General features: G+C 37.4%; 1 long non-coding RNA gene across 5 annotated transcripts in view; it reads left to right on the top strand.

Annotated features, from left to right (window-relative positions):
- Positions 1 to 15,520, top strand: part of LOC146767402 (uncharacterized) — a 118,532-nt gene that overhangs the window by 54,339 nt on the left and 48,673 nt on the right. For 4 of the 5 annotated variants that reach the window (XR_014955760.1, XR_014955762.1, XR_014955761.1 and 1 more), the window contains exon 3: positions 2,936 to 3,172. This is a non-coding gene — a long non-coding RNA (uncharacterized LOC146767402). Of the gene's footprint in view, positions 1 to 2,935; positions 3,173 to 5,949; positions 6,303 to 15,520 lie in introns of those variants that run through there. The other variant, XR_014955758.1, reaches the window with a different exon arrangement.

Raw genomic sequence — 15,520 nt, 5'->3', positions numbered from 1 at the left:
GTAATGTAAGAAAAGATTTCAAAGGAGACACACAGACATGTTGTCTCATACCTTTTCTGCTCCTCATTATTTAAAGTCTGAGAGAGAGATGTGGGGGGAAAAAAGAGCTCTTCACAGGTCCCACGGGGCTGCAAAGACATCAGCTTGTGAATATTTCACAAGTGTATCTTTGTCCTGTAACACTGCTCTATAGTTACCTGCAGTTCAAAAGTAAGGACAACAAGGAATGCTGTATATTTCATTATTGTGCCAGGCATGGGAGCTTAAAATTTGCTTTTGCAAAATCCAGTGGATTTTTCTGTTGAGGGGTTAACATTTCTGTGACAATGAGATCCATTTTAAACCTAAATATAAAATCAATTTATGCTCTCAGTATGCTGCATCTTGTCCACATCTGGTGAATTTCTAACCTGTCAGCTATGGTGGAAAGTTGAAGACTTTGTTTTCAACTGCTTCTGTATAGCAAACGGCAAGGTTCCTTTGTCTAGCTCTATTTTGTAGTCCCACTTTCAGCATATATGAATTGATTGTGCTCATCATAATGTTAGCTATCAAAAAAATCTCAAATATGCAGATCCATTGCAAATTGTGCTACAGTTGTATATTTAATATTTTTTTAATGGGATGGCCCAAGACACTGTTTAGAATATGATTGCTGTGGTGATCATGGTTGAGTAATCTACAAATTTTTGGGAAGTCTTGCTTATTTCTGTTAACAGGGGTGTATTTTCCATCTCAGTTCCCTTCTCTTTTTCTTTGAACCCCCTGTACATCCCAGAAGGATTAGCCTTCCTCTGTTCATCTGACTCCAAAGTCATCAATTAATTCTGATAGTGAAAAATTCACAAAAATTGGGGTTTTTTATACTTGTCCTCATGAAAGAGAAAGGAACACAGGAAGAAACATACACAGGAAAAACTACGATAATGAGCAGATGCAAAATACAAGCTGCTTTTACCCATCTTGACTAGCAAACAAAGCAAAACAGCATCGGCATGCCTTGGAGTGCTTTGTAAGATAGAAGTTGTTAAAGACCTTGTGTTTTCAGTTAGCTGATTCTGTAATAATAACTGTTGGTACTGGCAGCCTTGCATCATTGTTCTTAGCAAGGAAAAGCAATTTGGCCTGTTGTTTCCAGAAACAGTTTTCTCTTATAAAAACAATATAGTTGTCTAACCTAAATATAAACACATATGATGGCAATAATTTTACATATATTACAGACTGTTACATGGTCTCTACCAATTGTCAGTGCTAACAAATAACTTCTACATGGCTGCTCTGCTCATTTATTACCAGAGTAAAAGACGCCATGCCTTCTGTTGGCTCTCTGTGCTCTCTGCAGCAAAGTATGGCTTTTGAGAGGCACTAACTTGTCTCCATAGGCTTGAATGCATGGTTGCTTTCCTGCAATCTGGCTGCCTGCAGCTCAGTGATTTCAGGGAGAGCATAATGAGTGTGCAAAAGCTTGGAATAAACTATGCACCAAAAAAGGAGAATCTTTCTCATCTGGGCCCTGACAGTAATGTCCCCTTTGGTCTCTATTAAGTTTCTTTATTTTCCGGTCTTGATTCACTGTCTGTGGCATAAGGATGATAATTTTTGATTTTGTCACAAATAAGACATTGATAACAAATTTGGCCCAGTTCTGGGCCCCTCAGTTGAGGAAGGACATTGAGGTACTGGAAGGAGTCCAGAGAAGGGTAGCAAAACTGGTGAATGGTCTAGAGGGTAATTCATATGAGGAGCAACTGAGGGAGCTGGAGGTGTTTACCCAGAGAAGAGAAGTATCAGAGGTGACTTTATCATTCTCTACATCTACCTGAAATGAGATTGTACCCAGTTGGAGGTTGGTCTTTTCTCCCCGGCAACAATTTATAGGGCAAGAGGAAACGGCCTCAAGCTGCCCCAGGGGAGGTCCAGGTTGGACATTAGGAGGAATTTCTTCACTGAAGGGTGGTTAAACATTGGAATGGACTACCCAGGAAAGTGGTGGAGTCACAGTCCCTGGAGGTGTTTAAGAAAACTGTAGACATGATACTTAGTGCCATGGTTTTGTTTACATGGCGGTGTTTGATCAAGGTTTGGACTCAATGATCTCAGAAGTCTTTTCCAGCCTTGATTCTGTGATTCTGTAGTGTGAGAGTTGTATATTTATCCAAGTTAGTTGTCAGATGGAGGCTGGTAACCTCTAGATCAGCAGATTATTTGGACAGTTATATCCTACCATCTTGTTTTGTAAAGACTACTTGTGCACAAGGACCTCCGATTTTCTTCTGATAAAGCAGCAGGGTGGTAAATACTCTGATGACCATTTAGCATACATAGCATCAGTTAGAAGTGACTGAGTTGGAAGGAATATTCTTTCTTCTACTCTTCATTCCTGTCTGCCCTACACCATGCTGCATGGTCACTATGGGCCACAGGTGCTGGCTGTGTCTTGGAAAGAGAAGTAGAAAATGCTTTATAGCCTTTTCCAGTGAAATCTCTGGAATCAGAATGTAGCCCATGAAGAAGAAATCATGGTCTTTAGCTTGCAGCAGATTTATTAGTTTGATTGCCTGAGACAGAGCAGAAATTCATACATTTTTACAGAAGGGAGTTGTATAAATCCTAGTGCAGTAGGATGAAAAAGAGAAGCTGTATTAGGGTTAGAGAATAGATACTATACAAACGCTGTGACTCTTAGCTCCTGGCATCTCCTGGTCCTTTCAAATCTGGTCAGAGCAGAATAGAATTAAACATTATCCCATCTTTGCCCTGCTGAGGTTCTGAATCTGTTTCTGAGTGTGGCTACAGTTGCAGTGTACATTTGTGTGGTCACAGCTTGCTGGCCACTTCAGGAGGCACAACACATCTGGCCCCTTACCAGGTTGATTCTATCTAATAAAATAATGTCAAAAGACTCATTTCTGATGTCACCTCTGCATTTCAGGAGGAAAATGAAGTCCCTGAGATGAACGGGGATCTGATGACATCTGCACTGATCCAGCACTGCAATTTTGTATGGTAGCTGGAGTCATGTCGTTAATGTGACCACAGGAGATGAGCCGTGTGCTGATGATGATCAAAGTGTTCCCAATGCATTGGGCTGCTTTTGTACAAATGCACTGGAGGCCATTAATCATCATAATGGAATATAATGGGATCCTGAACACAGTTACTTAGAGAGGTGAGTGAGTGCTCATGTGCTTAGGCCTCCAAGAAAGAGTAAGAAGACATTGTTCTAGTAAAATTGACAGGAAGGAGTAAGAAATTGCTCCAAAGTATGCTCATGCACCTCAGTCACACTGTTTGATCCTCTCCTCCTCCTTCCCACAGCCAACTTTTCCTCAGGTCTCTTTCATGCATGTTTGTAAAAGCAAATCATAGAATGTCGTACATGTACCAAAAATAACAAAACTTCAACTCAGTTACTGCAATATGAAGAGTGTTGTACTTTCCCTATGGTTTCCACTTAGATTACTAATGTTAAAATTAGCAATTAAAGAAGAATTCCCAAATTGTAACTAAAACAGGGTTACTGCATTCTGGATTAAATCATGAGACTGTGCTGAGGGTGTGAGAGAAATACATTACAAATTCTTTAAGATACCTCATTTACATACCACAGACCAGCAAGGCATGGTAGGAGTTAACATGACATTAATGCTACAGAAGAGATAAGAATTGACTATTTAATAGTTTCTGTTTAATTCTAGGCCACATAGACAAATGCTTCTGTAAATTATCTAGAGAGCTGTTAGGGAAGGAAAGATATTAATTGTTCTGATGCAAAGTGGGAGGGACATGTAAGAAAGGGAAAATGAAAGAGGAGTTCAGAAAGCCACAGTTGTAAGTATCTGGTTGATCTGAGCATTACTTTAAATGCTTCAGAATTGAAAAATCATACTTTATTGGTTAAAACAGGTTTGGGAGTGCTTTCGATTTTTTTTTGGGGGGGAAAGAAGCATTAGTCTTTTATTATTAACTTTTGTATTATTCTACTCTTGGTACATTGGTTCCTTAAAGAGTGTTGAATTGATTGGCCGAGCTCTAAGTTTTGAGGGTTTGTAGTTTGGTTTTTTCTTCCTTTTTTCCCACCTCTTATTCTTCTTTTAACATATTTTTCTTTTTTTTTCTTCCTCTTTTTTTTTTCTCTTTTCTTTTTTTCCTCTTTTTTTTTTCTCTTTTTTTCCTTCTGTCTTATATGATAGATTTGATCAATTAAGGGATTTTGAGAGCACCTATTAAAAAGTATCTTAATATTATTTAGCTTTTGTTTATACCACTTTAAGAAAATAAAGTTTTTTATTTGCAGTCAATACTTTATTTGAGAATTTGAGTCTCTGTCTTCCAAATTATACTGGGCTCAGTCCTTATCGCTGCAAAGAGATAACTCCATGTTTAAAAAAAGTTAGCTCCATGCTTATATGAGATAAATGTGTCTCTGCCTTATAATGGAAAAGATTTGACACAACATCAGTGATTTAGGTCAGAAGAGATCCACAAGATCATACAACTTATACAATTTATCTTGCATTCTTAGAGAACTATTTCTAAATAAATAAATAGATAAATAAAACCTTGATGTTTTCTTCAAACTAATTTTAGATGTTATAGAAACACTAAGGAATTTCCCATCACTGACAAAATATTTGTCATCACCAACATAATCTTATCCTCTTTGATTCTTAACAACTGTTTTAGTGGGGAGAAAGTCTCTTAACCCCTATTAAAAAACTCTCACTTCTGTGCATTTTATAAATATGAGTCATTTTCCATCACATCTTAAAACAGGCAGAGGTCTTTGAGCAAATATGGCCAAAAGTATGATGCTATGTATGTTAGCAGCATTGGTAACTGCTCTGTGTGCTATGCTCCGTTCTATTCAGGGATCACTATGAAGAAGGGCTAGAAATAGGGGAAAACTGAAAGGAGTTCAAATGTTGAATTGTGTCAGAATAAAGATGAAGACTGAATTAGTTTAGTGAAATGCATTGCAGAGAGTACCAGACCATAACTTCCTATGATTTTAGGATTAAAGTGTACAGGCTGTTCTGGAGTTCTGCTGCCCTTTTCATTCCCATTCTTAATCTGGAGGAACTAGGGAAAGGAGGAGGGAGAAGCAGTTTCTCCAACAATACATAAACAAATCATGCAGAATAATAATATAGGCTCTTCTCAGATGCATCAGTCTGCTTCCTTTGATTCTGATAGTCCTATTTGTAATGTTGCCATTGCTGTGTGATTTATTTAGGGGCTTTGTGTTCACAATTGAGCTGTGCAGCATAAGGCTTGTTATGATCTACACTAAGGGATATGGTTCAGTAGCTCTGAATAGTGTAACCCTATGGAATCTGGAGGCAATGTAACTTACATTTCTTCTGAAGAAGTATATTACAACTTGATTTGATTTTTACCTGATATTTCACCTATTAAAATGAGACATTTGAAAGGGGAGAATTTGCAGCTGCTGGCTTCTCGGAAAAGATCAACTGTTTCTGTAATTATTACAGAAGATAACAATTTAAAATAATGAAACACCCATAACATGTTTTAAGGAAGCAGCTTGTTGCTATAATTAGAACTAGAACCAAATTGCTCTGATGACAAACACCATTTATTGAACTCCATCAATAGAGAAGCTTCAGCAAGCAAATAACACAAGTGGGAAAATATCAGCAAGTATATGACATAGAAAAATTAGGCTGATGAGAAAATGTTACAGTTGAGCTTCTTGAGGTTCACCCTCTCCAAACATAGAGAGACAGAGCAGCAGGCTGGTGAGCTGAGACAGGCTGGTCTGTGTGGCAGAGAACACTGACCAAGGAGTCCTGACAGATTTCAGTTTTCAGAACGGGCTTGAGGACAACCCTCAGGAGTTTGTAACATGTCTTTTACACTGTGCTGCCAACACAAAGTGAAAATTCATCTCCCATCTCTCAGTGTCGTTCCTTATTGTTTCAGTTTGTCCCAGAGACTGACGACAACTGGCCAGCCCTCCCTGCTGATATTTCTTCCAACATTTGCTCTTGTGTGCATCTGCAAACATTGGCTGTTTACCATGTGGAAGCCTCATGTGTGGATCTGTGTCTTGGCCCAGATTTGGCCTTTTGTTTCTGATGATTTTGAGCTGTTGATTGATTATTTATCAAATCTTTATTTCAATTATCAGTTTGCAAATGTTTTTTACAGAACCTTCAGGTCTCAGTCTGGTTTGTTTTTCCTTGGGCTTTGCTTTCTGTACTGTGTTTTGTTCTAGGAGACATGAGAGAACTGTGACTTCTCTGCTGTTCTAATCTGCAAAATCTGGCAACTAATCTTCACAGGACAAGACATATATAAACAGAGGTGAAATAAAGTTTAGACATATGACATTGACGGAGCTGTGTCACTGACTAAGAGTTACTGGACTAAAAGAAGTCCTCAGCAATTTCTGGAGGAGAAAAACTATATGAAAAAGTAAAGAACCAAAACATAAACATGTTTATGTTTTCACCTTGAATATTGTGAGCAATTTTGGTCACCGAAATATAAGAAACACATTAAACTACTGGAGAATATCCAAAGGAGGGCAATAAAGAGGGTGAAGGGCCTTGAGGGGAGGCAGTATGAGGAGTGGCTGAGGTCACTTGGTCTGTTCAGCCTACAGGAGATAAAGCTGAGGGACCTCTTTGCGATCTACCACTTCCTTCTGAGGGGAAGAGGAGGGACAAGCACTCATCTCTTTGGGGTGATCAGTGACAGGACCTGAGGGAATGACCTGAAGTTGTGTCAGCAGTGATTTAGGTTGGATGTTAGAAAAAGGTTCTTTACCCAGAGGGTGGTTGGTCTCTAGAACAGGCTCTGCAATCTTCTGTGATTCTGATTCTATGTTCATAGTGTTTCTATGCTTTCTTTTCTGATAATTAGGAACAAACTCCCTGTTTTAGGATGATGATAGAGCTTTAGCATTTTATTCTGGAGTGTATTAGACCATATTGCAATGGGAAGGCTGAGGAACTTCTCCCTTCTCACATGCCATGGAAGACCTAGGCAGTAGTTAGTCAGAGTAGGAGTAGTCAGAGCAGGACCTTGGTCCCTTAGCCTCTCCCTCCTTCTGATAAACCTACTCTGATAGGGTAGATCTAACCTTTAGCTGTGAGAGAATACGTGGAGAGACAGGGAAAATTCATTCATCAGTAATGAAAATGTGCTCCAGTATATTATACTGATGGCTTGGCGGAAAGGAATTGCTTAATTGTAAATTTGAATTACCAGAAGGATTTTATTTATTAATTCCTTTGTGTGATTTAAAAATAGTTTTGAGCCTCATGTCTACTGTAGCCAATACAGAGAGTTCATTATTGGTAAGCATTTGCTTGTATTTACAAGAGCATACGTGCACTACTACTAGTACAGAAGAAAAAGTCTTGATTTGGTTATAACAGATTACTTCTGTCATGCTTTTGCTTTTTTGACCATATTTTCCAGATACAAATAGAGATCTTGAAAACTTAAAAAGTTCTGACATAAAATTTTTAATGAAAGTGTTGCATATTTTTTGTACTTTTTTTGCTGTAAGTTTTAGTTTCTCCTTGGTATCTTTGGCAGCTGGTATATTGGGACCCTGTTCAAAATAAAGTGACATCATTCCTGCTGGGTGACAGTGTTGCTGAATCCAAGGAGACAAGTGAAGACTGAAAACCCATGATCACTGGGAAAAAGCAAGGTGCTTAAACTACAGGACAGAACAAATATATTGCAACACCTTACAAGAAAACAAACTAAGCAAGTGTAAAAGTTATCTCTGAAAGAGTTTTCAAGCTTCCTGGAGTGCAGGATAATAATTGATCATATGATAAAGTTATCAGACTTCCATTGTCTTTCATACTAAACTTTTTTGATGTAAAGTAATAACTGTACCTTAGTTCCTCCTACTCCATCCAAATGTTCACACACTAAATGGCCCTTGTCCTCATGATATCAGAATGCCTCTTACACACTAATGAATTGTATCCATAAGATCTCCAGTGAGGGCACGGGAATATTAGCCCCATTTCTACAAATGGGAAAAAAGGTAAAATGATACACTTCTCTGAGTGTATCTCAAAGGAATAACAAAAACTTCTGAATTAGGCTTCACACCTTGATGGAAGCTCAGAAGAGAGCGCTGTCACAACCATTTCTTTAAAGGACAAATGGCCCTCATTGTGCATAGGGTAGAAATTACTTTCTTGAGGTTATACTGAAAATCTGTGACTGAAGACAGAATTGAACCAAGGTCCCTTGGGTACTGTGTTCAGTGAAGTTTTCTTTCCTTTTATAATTTCTATGTAACGGTTATTTAGTTAATAACATTATTTTCTCTTTTCTTTCCCGTTGTTGTTTCTATTTTTGAATGCATTTCATGCTCCAGGTTCACTGTAGCTCAAGAAAGTCTAACATACATTTATGAAGCCAGGCAATATATAATGATCCTGGAGACAATATTGTTGTCCGTGATGTATGAAGCAGAAAAAAGAGAGTTTGATTTTCATAAGCTCTAATGACCCTCCTGGGCAGTTGGAAATGTACATTGTTTGAGATAATCAGACAAACTGATGCCATTATGAAAAGATGTATTGTTTCTATTTTATGTTTTCACAAGCATTTTGTCTAATTATTGCTGACATTTCCAACCATATTGTGAAGTTTTTCAGGAGGAAAAGAATGAGTTTATCTCCATTAAAAATGAAAACAAACTGATGCTAATTGTTTTTATAAACTGAGAACACTAAAATAAAATAAAATGCATTAGAGCAATTAGGAAGAATTACAGCAAATTCTTTCTTGCCTACATTTTCCTTGTAAAAACAAAACCAGAAAAAAGGGAAGAAAAAAATACTAAAAATTGCCATCCATGAGTCTGTTGTTCTTAAAAAACACTCTGAATGTTTTTCATTAAGTTATCTAGCACAGGAAATCTGCTACTGTTTAACCTTTTCATATTCCTGGTGATGAAACATGTTTAAATACTGAAATATGAATGCAGACAGATGATGCACAATCACTTAAGTTTTAACTACTATCCCTATTCCTAGTTAATTTCATATAAATATATAGACAGTTGACATAGATAGAGATATAGATTATATCTATCTTCTTGTGGGCTAAAATTCTATACAGATTTTATCAGCACTGAAGCACCGTGCTTTGTTTATAGTGGATGCAATTGGAAGCCAGCAGTATTTTCCAAGTGGTATATAATGATCCTTTTCTGAGGCAAAAGATGACTTAATACTTATTGGCTAATCAGCATATTATTGGTTAATTCCATAGAGTTGGTAAATATGTTGAGAGCTTGCTTGCAATGGTGTTATGACAGGGAAGAACATTGTTCTGATTTGTATTACTTGGAGATGAATTTCTGTGCCCCAGAGGACACCCACCTTCCCTCCAGTGCTGGCAGGTGAGCTGCAGTCCTTGCATCACACCAGTCTCCAGTGAAATGTGAGAAAATGTGTTGCTATCACTACCTTAGAAAGGCACCTTCTGCTAATGTGGCTTCAAAAACAAACAAGTAAATAATCACAGGCTGACCTGCTCTGAAGTTGTCAAAGACATGAAATGGTGTCCTCAGATATTTCTGGTAGTTTGTGCAGTCTGATCCCTAATCATCTCTGGAGATCAGATTTTCTTCTGAAAGTACGATTTCCAAATAATGAATTTCCTAGGTTTTCTAATTTTATTTTTTTTTTTTTAGCACCAAATTTGCTAGCACTATTTGATACAAGTGCAATGTGCTGCCTGCTCAAAAGCAAATAGCACCATTGTGACTGGAGGAGATCTGCTGAAATGTCTATTGGAGCTAACCACTGCTCTTGATGTTAGCTGTAACACTGTAGGTCTCCTTCAAAAAAGCCTCTGAGCTTTTTTTATCCAAAATATTTTCTTCATTCTGTATTCAAATGCAGCAACAGGAAAAGGACATAATATGTGTGCCTCAGTGCTGTCCTGTATACTCATAAATCATATGAAATTTCTGTACATCTGGGTTACACAGGATACACCACACTGAGAAGTAGCTAACACAACTGAAAAGATGCTAGTCTGATTAAACCCAAAATCCAGTTGTTTCTGTTTGTTTGGGGTTTTGCTTGTTTGGTTGATTGGTTTTTTGGTTTTTGGTTTTTTTCCACAGGAAAAAAAAACCTGATATTTAATTTTCTAGTAGGAAAAATGGAAACAAAGTAGTGTAATTTTAATTGCGCTTATTGATGTTGGCATCAACCCAAGTTATTTCAGAGGCTTTTAACAACTGTAGTTCCTGTTCTTGGACAGTCTGTCAGGTTCCTCTATCTAGTGGCCATAGAAGTGAATTCCATTAGAAGTCTTGATAGATAAGTATTCCAAGATATAACTGGATTGGAATACTTCAAGTTGAATTTTTTTCATTAGAGAAAAAAGATTTCATGTTATCATTTTTTTGTAGAAATTGTGGAAAAAATATTCCACAAAATGTTCAATATCATGAATTATTTTCTTGATTTATGACCAAATTATATGCAAATCCACTGCCTTAAGACTTGAGATATATATTTATGGGGGTTTTCATCACCTGAATAGTAAAACACTAAAAATGGGGATTGATTACTGAGCATGTTACTGTTTTGGTTTTTTATTTCCTGTATACTTCCAGAATTATATTAAAAAAACCCCAAACCTAGAGTTGGAAAAGAAAAGCAGCAGAATGTAAAATTACAAAAGTAGAAGGCTAATATTTTGTTCCATGTTTTTGTTTTCTGCCTCAGGAAATGCAGTGTGTATGAAGCATAGTTTACAAAAAAAAAAAAAAAAAAGATTGTTGCTTTGAAGACAACATACAACACAATTTTTGTAAATATAATATTTATAGGATCTTGCAATTAATTTACAAAAATTTTACATCAAAAATGTATGCTGATGACTTTACTCTTTAGGGACAACAATTGTCTCCTCAGTCATGTTTTCATACACTAAAGGCAATTATTGTTGCTTCTAGCTGTAATAAAAAAATAACTGAAACAGATAGAAGTGTCTTGGTTGAAATTGAGCTGAAACTCCCACTGTGGAAATAATCAGAAAATTAAAAGCTCTGCAATCTTGCAAATAACATTGCAACTTAATATTATTGGAACATAACATTATTATCTCTTTTTATAGGGAAAACAAACATAAATATATTTTCAAACAACACTGATGCTATGGTTTTGCTATTTTGGCTAACAGAGAAGGGGAGAAAAAACAGTGAAAAACAATAACTCTTTCCAGTTGCATGTCAAACTACCAACTGGGAATGTGTGAAAAATGATCGACTGTGGTAGGATTATATTTCTGCTACTGTTAGGTCATCATCTTCATCCAACTCAGTGTTCAAACACCCAAGAGACACGGTTCATCTTTCTGTCTCATGGGCTCTAAACTAAATTTTAGTCATGTGTAGGTGACTTACTCTCCTACTAGGTACTGTTAGTTTCCCAATCTGAACAGTACAGTTGAAAACTCAAAACAGGGAAAGCACCAAATAATTTTTATATGCCACTTTGTTTTAGTGTTCATAATCTCATTCCAGTGTCCATGTGGCAGGCAGGGACAGCTTCCACTAGCCCAGGTTGCTCAGAGTCCCATCCGGGCTGGCCTTCAACACTTCCAGCATTGGGACATTCACAGCTTCTCTGGGAAACTTGTACTGGTGCCTTACCACTCTCAAAGTGAGGGATTTCTTTCTTATGTCTAACCTAAATCTACTCTCTTTGAGTTGAAAGGCATTTCCTCTTGTCCTATCACTGCATGACCTTGTGAAAAGTTCATAATGATAATCTTGTATGACTGATGAGCCTCTGTCTATGCTTTACTCTAAAGTAAAGAGAATTTTGTATCACCAATTCCTTTCTTTCTTAAGAATAGATCTACTTTTGGGTCTATTTCTGCATTGATGCACACTAAAATGCCTCATCAACCACAATGGGCAGACTCCTGATCTCCTGGGTACCTGAAAGAGAAAAGTCATAGAACATCTTCAGATCTGCACAGCTGCCATACTTAGTAACTGCTCAAAAATCTGGGAGGAAGTTACACCCCTTTATGATGGTGCTGCACAACAAATTTGAGATTTGAGCCCAAAAGAAAAATTATGCAGGCCGTGGCCTTTGTTGCTGTCATTTAAAACTTAATTCAGACTTATCCTAAAAATTAATGACAAATGTAATTTGTTATACCTGCTGTGGTAAATAGTTTTAAAAGAAATAACAAATCACCTTCTTTTCAGAAACATACACACTTTAGGAAAATAATTACAGGAACAAGTCTGGAAGATGACAGGGACCAAACTGAAGCTCCAGCTGACCCTCAAATAAAAGTCCTTTTGCTGCAATATTTCCTGTGTAGTGCAGTAAAAGCACCTCAAGATCCACACTGAGTTATTTCAAAGGATGATCCAAATGTGTGGATGTTCCCACGTGAGTAAAGTAACATTTAAGATCTCTCAGATTCAAAGAGACGTCTGAAAAGATTTTGTCTTTACCCTCTCTAACCCAAACACACAGATGCCTACACATCCACAAGAAGACGTACACAGATAAATATGCACACACATTTTATTTTAGTTTTAGAGGTTATTTTAAAGGATTCCACTAAAAACGAATCAGAACAGAACCTATGCAGGTAAGATTAGGAAAGAAATAATAAGCTAGGTGGGTATGATATTAAGCTACACCACTTAGAGACTACACCAAAACGTATGCTGGGGTAATGGCAGTCAGATCATCTCAAGGAGTTACCTCCCTCAGATGGAAGTTACCAACCTTCAGCTGAAACACAGTACTTGGCTGCACACAGACTTCCATTTTGCAGTTCCTGGTGGCTGGGTGTACTTTATCTCTGGGAGGGAAAAGTGTGTCCATGTGTTTATCTTATGTCAGTTACAAGGTGCCATATCTAGCACAAGGGTGGTAATTGCTGACCTGGTTTTTCATGATCAGAGGGACATCTTCCAAGAATTGGAATTGTATAGAAATATCTCCTACATTCACTGCTTCTTGTCCTTAGAGAAACATCTTCATTTTCTGAAATATATTTTGGGGGAAATTAAGGGAAAATGTGTCTAACAATGAAAACACTGAATTTCTAAGAATTTCTAATACTCAGGGAGGTATCTTGCATGAGGAGATTTTAAACAAAAATCAGCAGTGCAAATTTACACCTACTGCTTCTGGAGTGGGAGGATCTGGATTTGAGAGGAATTTAAGAATGTAGGTGAAAGAAAATAGGCACATGGAGTGCAGCTGAGACACCAAAGACAGAGTGAGGAACAGAAAATCAGGTGCAAGTAATGAATGATAGAAATATAGTCCTGTCACCTTTGTCTGGACATCAACATTTTTGAAGGATGTCCAAACTTACTCTTAAAGCAAAGTCAGTTTGGGAAAGGAAAGGACTATCTTCTAGTCCAGGTTTAATTTCCCAGTAACTGGCAATACCTACAGGCATCACTATCTAAAATCTGACAGCATCTAGCATCTAAATATGATAGATAAGAGCCTGGCAGACAGGCAGGGGACTCCCTCCCTCTGTTTATTCATGTGAAATTGGGAGGAGAGAAAAACCTCTACAGGATTTCTTTCAGCTCCACCCCTGTCAAAAGCTGAAACTAATGAGCTGGAAATAGGAAATGTGCAAAATAACTGACACTTCCCTATCTGAACTGCATTCCTTAAGAGTTGTTTTTTTTATTACTAGATAAATGCTTTGACATGTGTATTTATGTGAAGACTGAATGTGATTTAGATACCAACTACCTGCTGAGCTAAGAATATTTGCCTTGTACTTAAACCAATATGTTTATTTAAGGGCTCTTTAAGTTTTAAAATGCCCTTGGCTTCCAGCTCCACAAATGGGTAACCTTTGTATGTGGAATGCATTGTGCACTCCATTTGTTATTAATATAAAGTAATATTTTCCTTTTGCTCTGCTTGATTCTTTTCTTTAAGAGTCCTTCTGCTGTAGCAGACTCATGTGAAAATATGAATATACATGTTTGGAAAAGAATAGAAAAGGCTTATTCTCAGAGCTTCTGCTCAGAGATGATGTCCACCAATCTCGCCTAAATAGCAAACAAAGGGTCTTTGTTGCTCTTCCAGCGAAATATTTTGAGAGGTAGGACAATTCTTTTGTTCTGTGTTTTTGTGCAGAGCACAATGAGGCTAGAAGTTGTGGATGTTGCTTTGATATAAAGAATAAATTGCAATGTCAGTGTGTAGACAAAGCAATTTAATCCAATATTTTTATTTAAAAAGGCCTCATAACTGAGCTCTGTATTTTCATATGAGAACTCCTTGACCATCTACTCCTTAGTTATTCATGTTTAATACAGGTAAGCCTTTGCTCAACTAAGGCACTTCGCAAAATCAGTGGAAAATTTGTGTAAAAATATACAGCCTTGGCTTCAAATACTATTATTTTTACATAAAAAAAATAAAGTACTATTTTCAGATCTTCTGATTCGAAAATGTTTGGAAAGCTGCCAGCAGTAAGAAGGCATGACCTTGATTGGAAATTTCCAGCCAAAATCAAGCCACCTTTTTCAAGAAAATTCATTTTGTAAATAAAACCATCAATGCTGAAAGCAGTACCACTGACACATGTGCTTGAAGGATTTCATTTGATGTTTAAAAGAGGCCAGCAATCTGCAATGCAAAGTTTTGAAGGCAATTACTCTTTTTAATTTGAGCCCACATTCAATTAAGTGGATCGGAATTGCTCACATCCTTTCAGCCAATTAGTCACAGGCTTAAGTTTTTGTTTTGTTTATGCTTCTTCCTCTATCCTACCTACCCCCCTCATCATTCCCCCCACCAAGAAAAATCCGTAGGCTTCCTAATGAACACAACCCAAACTGTCAAGTTGCTGGGCATTAAGGTTTTGGACAGGAAGCTCTAAGAACCAGACCCACAACAAAACAGGTGCACCCCTTGGAAAACACACAAAACAGTGTCTTGGAAAAGACACTGCACTTGGATTTGGGATGCATTCATGTGGGCAAACCATGTCCCAGCCTGGGGGTGAGGAAAAGCAGTGTGGCAGCAAGCAGGATCTTCCTTCTGCTGAGGACACAGCAGCATTCACAGCTGAGCTGAATCACGTTGAAAAGGGGCTGTCAAGTGGTGTGTGTGCTGTAATTAACCTTTTCCAGGTTTCCTTCCCATCTTTTAACCAAGCCTCCTCACAGGCTATTATGCCCTACAGCCCATAATGATTTAAAGCTGTGATGATGGAGCACTGACCTCTCCACTTGGCTTGGATCTGACCCATAATATTATGAATAGAGGAGATCTGAACATTTGCTAATATTTTTATACCTTCATGAGAAGTAAAAAAAAAAAAATTCTCTTTTGTCTGTTACATATTTCTACTACAATGAATGTTAAATGATATTTATTGGGGTGGGGGTGGGTTTCCAAGGTTAATTTAAAATATTATGCTTAGTATAATAGTTCCTTGAAACTGTTCCCTGGTGGAAAAATAATGAAAATTAACTGCA

This window comes from Lonchura striata, chromosome 5 (genome assembly GCF_050655825.1).
Source record: "Lonchura striata isolate lonStrDom1 chromosome 5, ASM5065582v1, whole genome shotgun sequence".
NCBI lineage: Eukaryota > Metazoa > Chordata > Aves > Passeriformes > Estrildidae > Lonchura > Lonchura striata.
The sequence above is the reverse complement of the archived record's forward strand: the minus strand, read 5'-3'. Positions and strand labels throughout refer to the sequence as shown.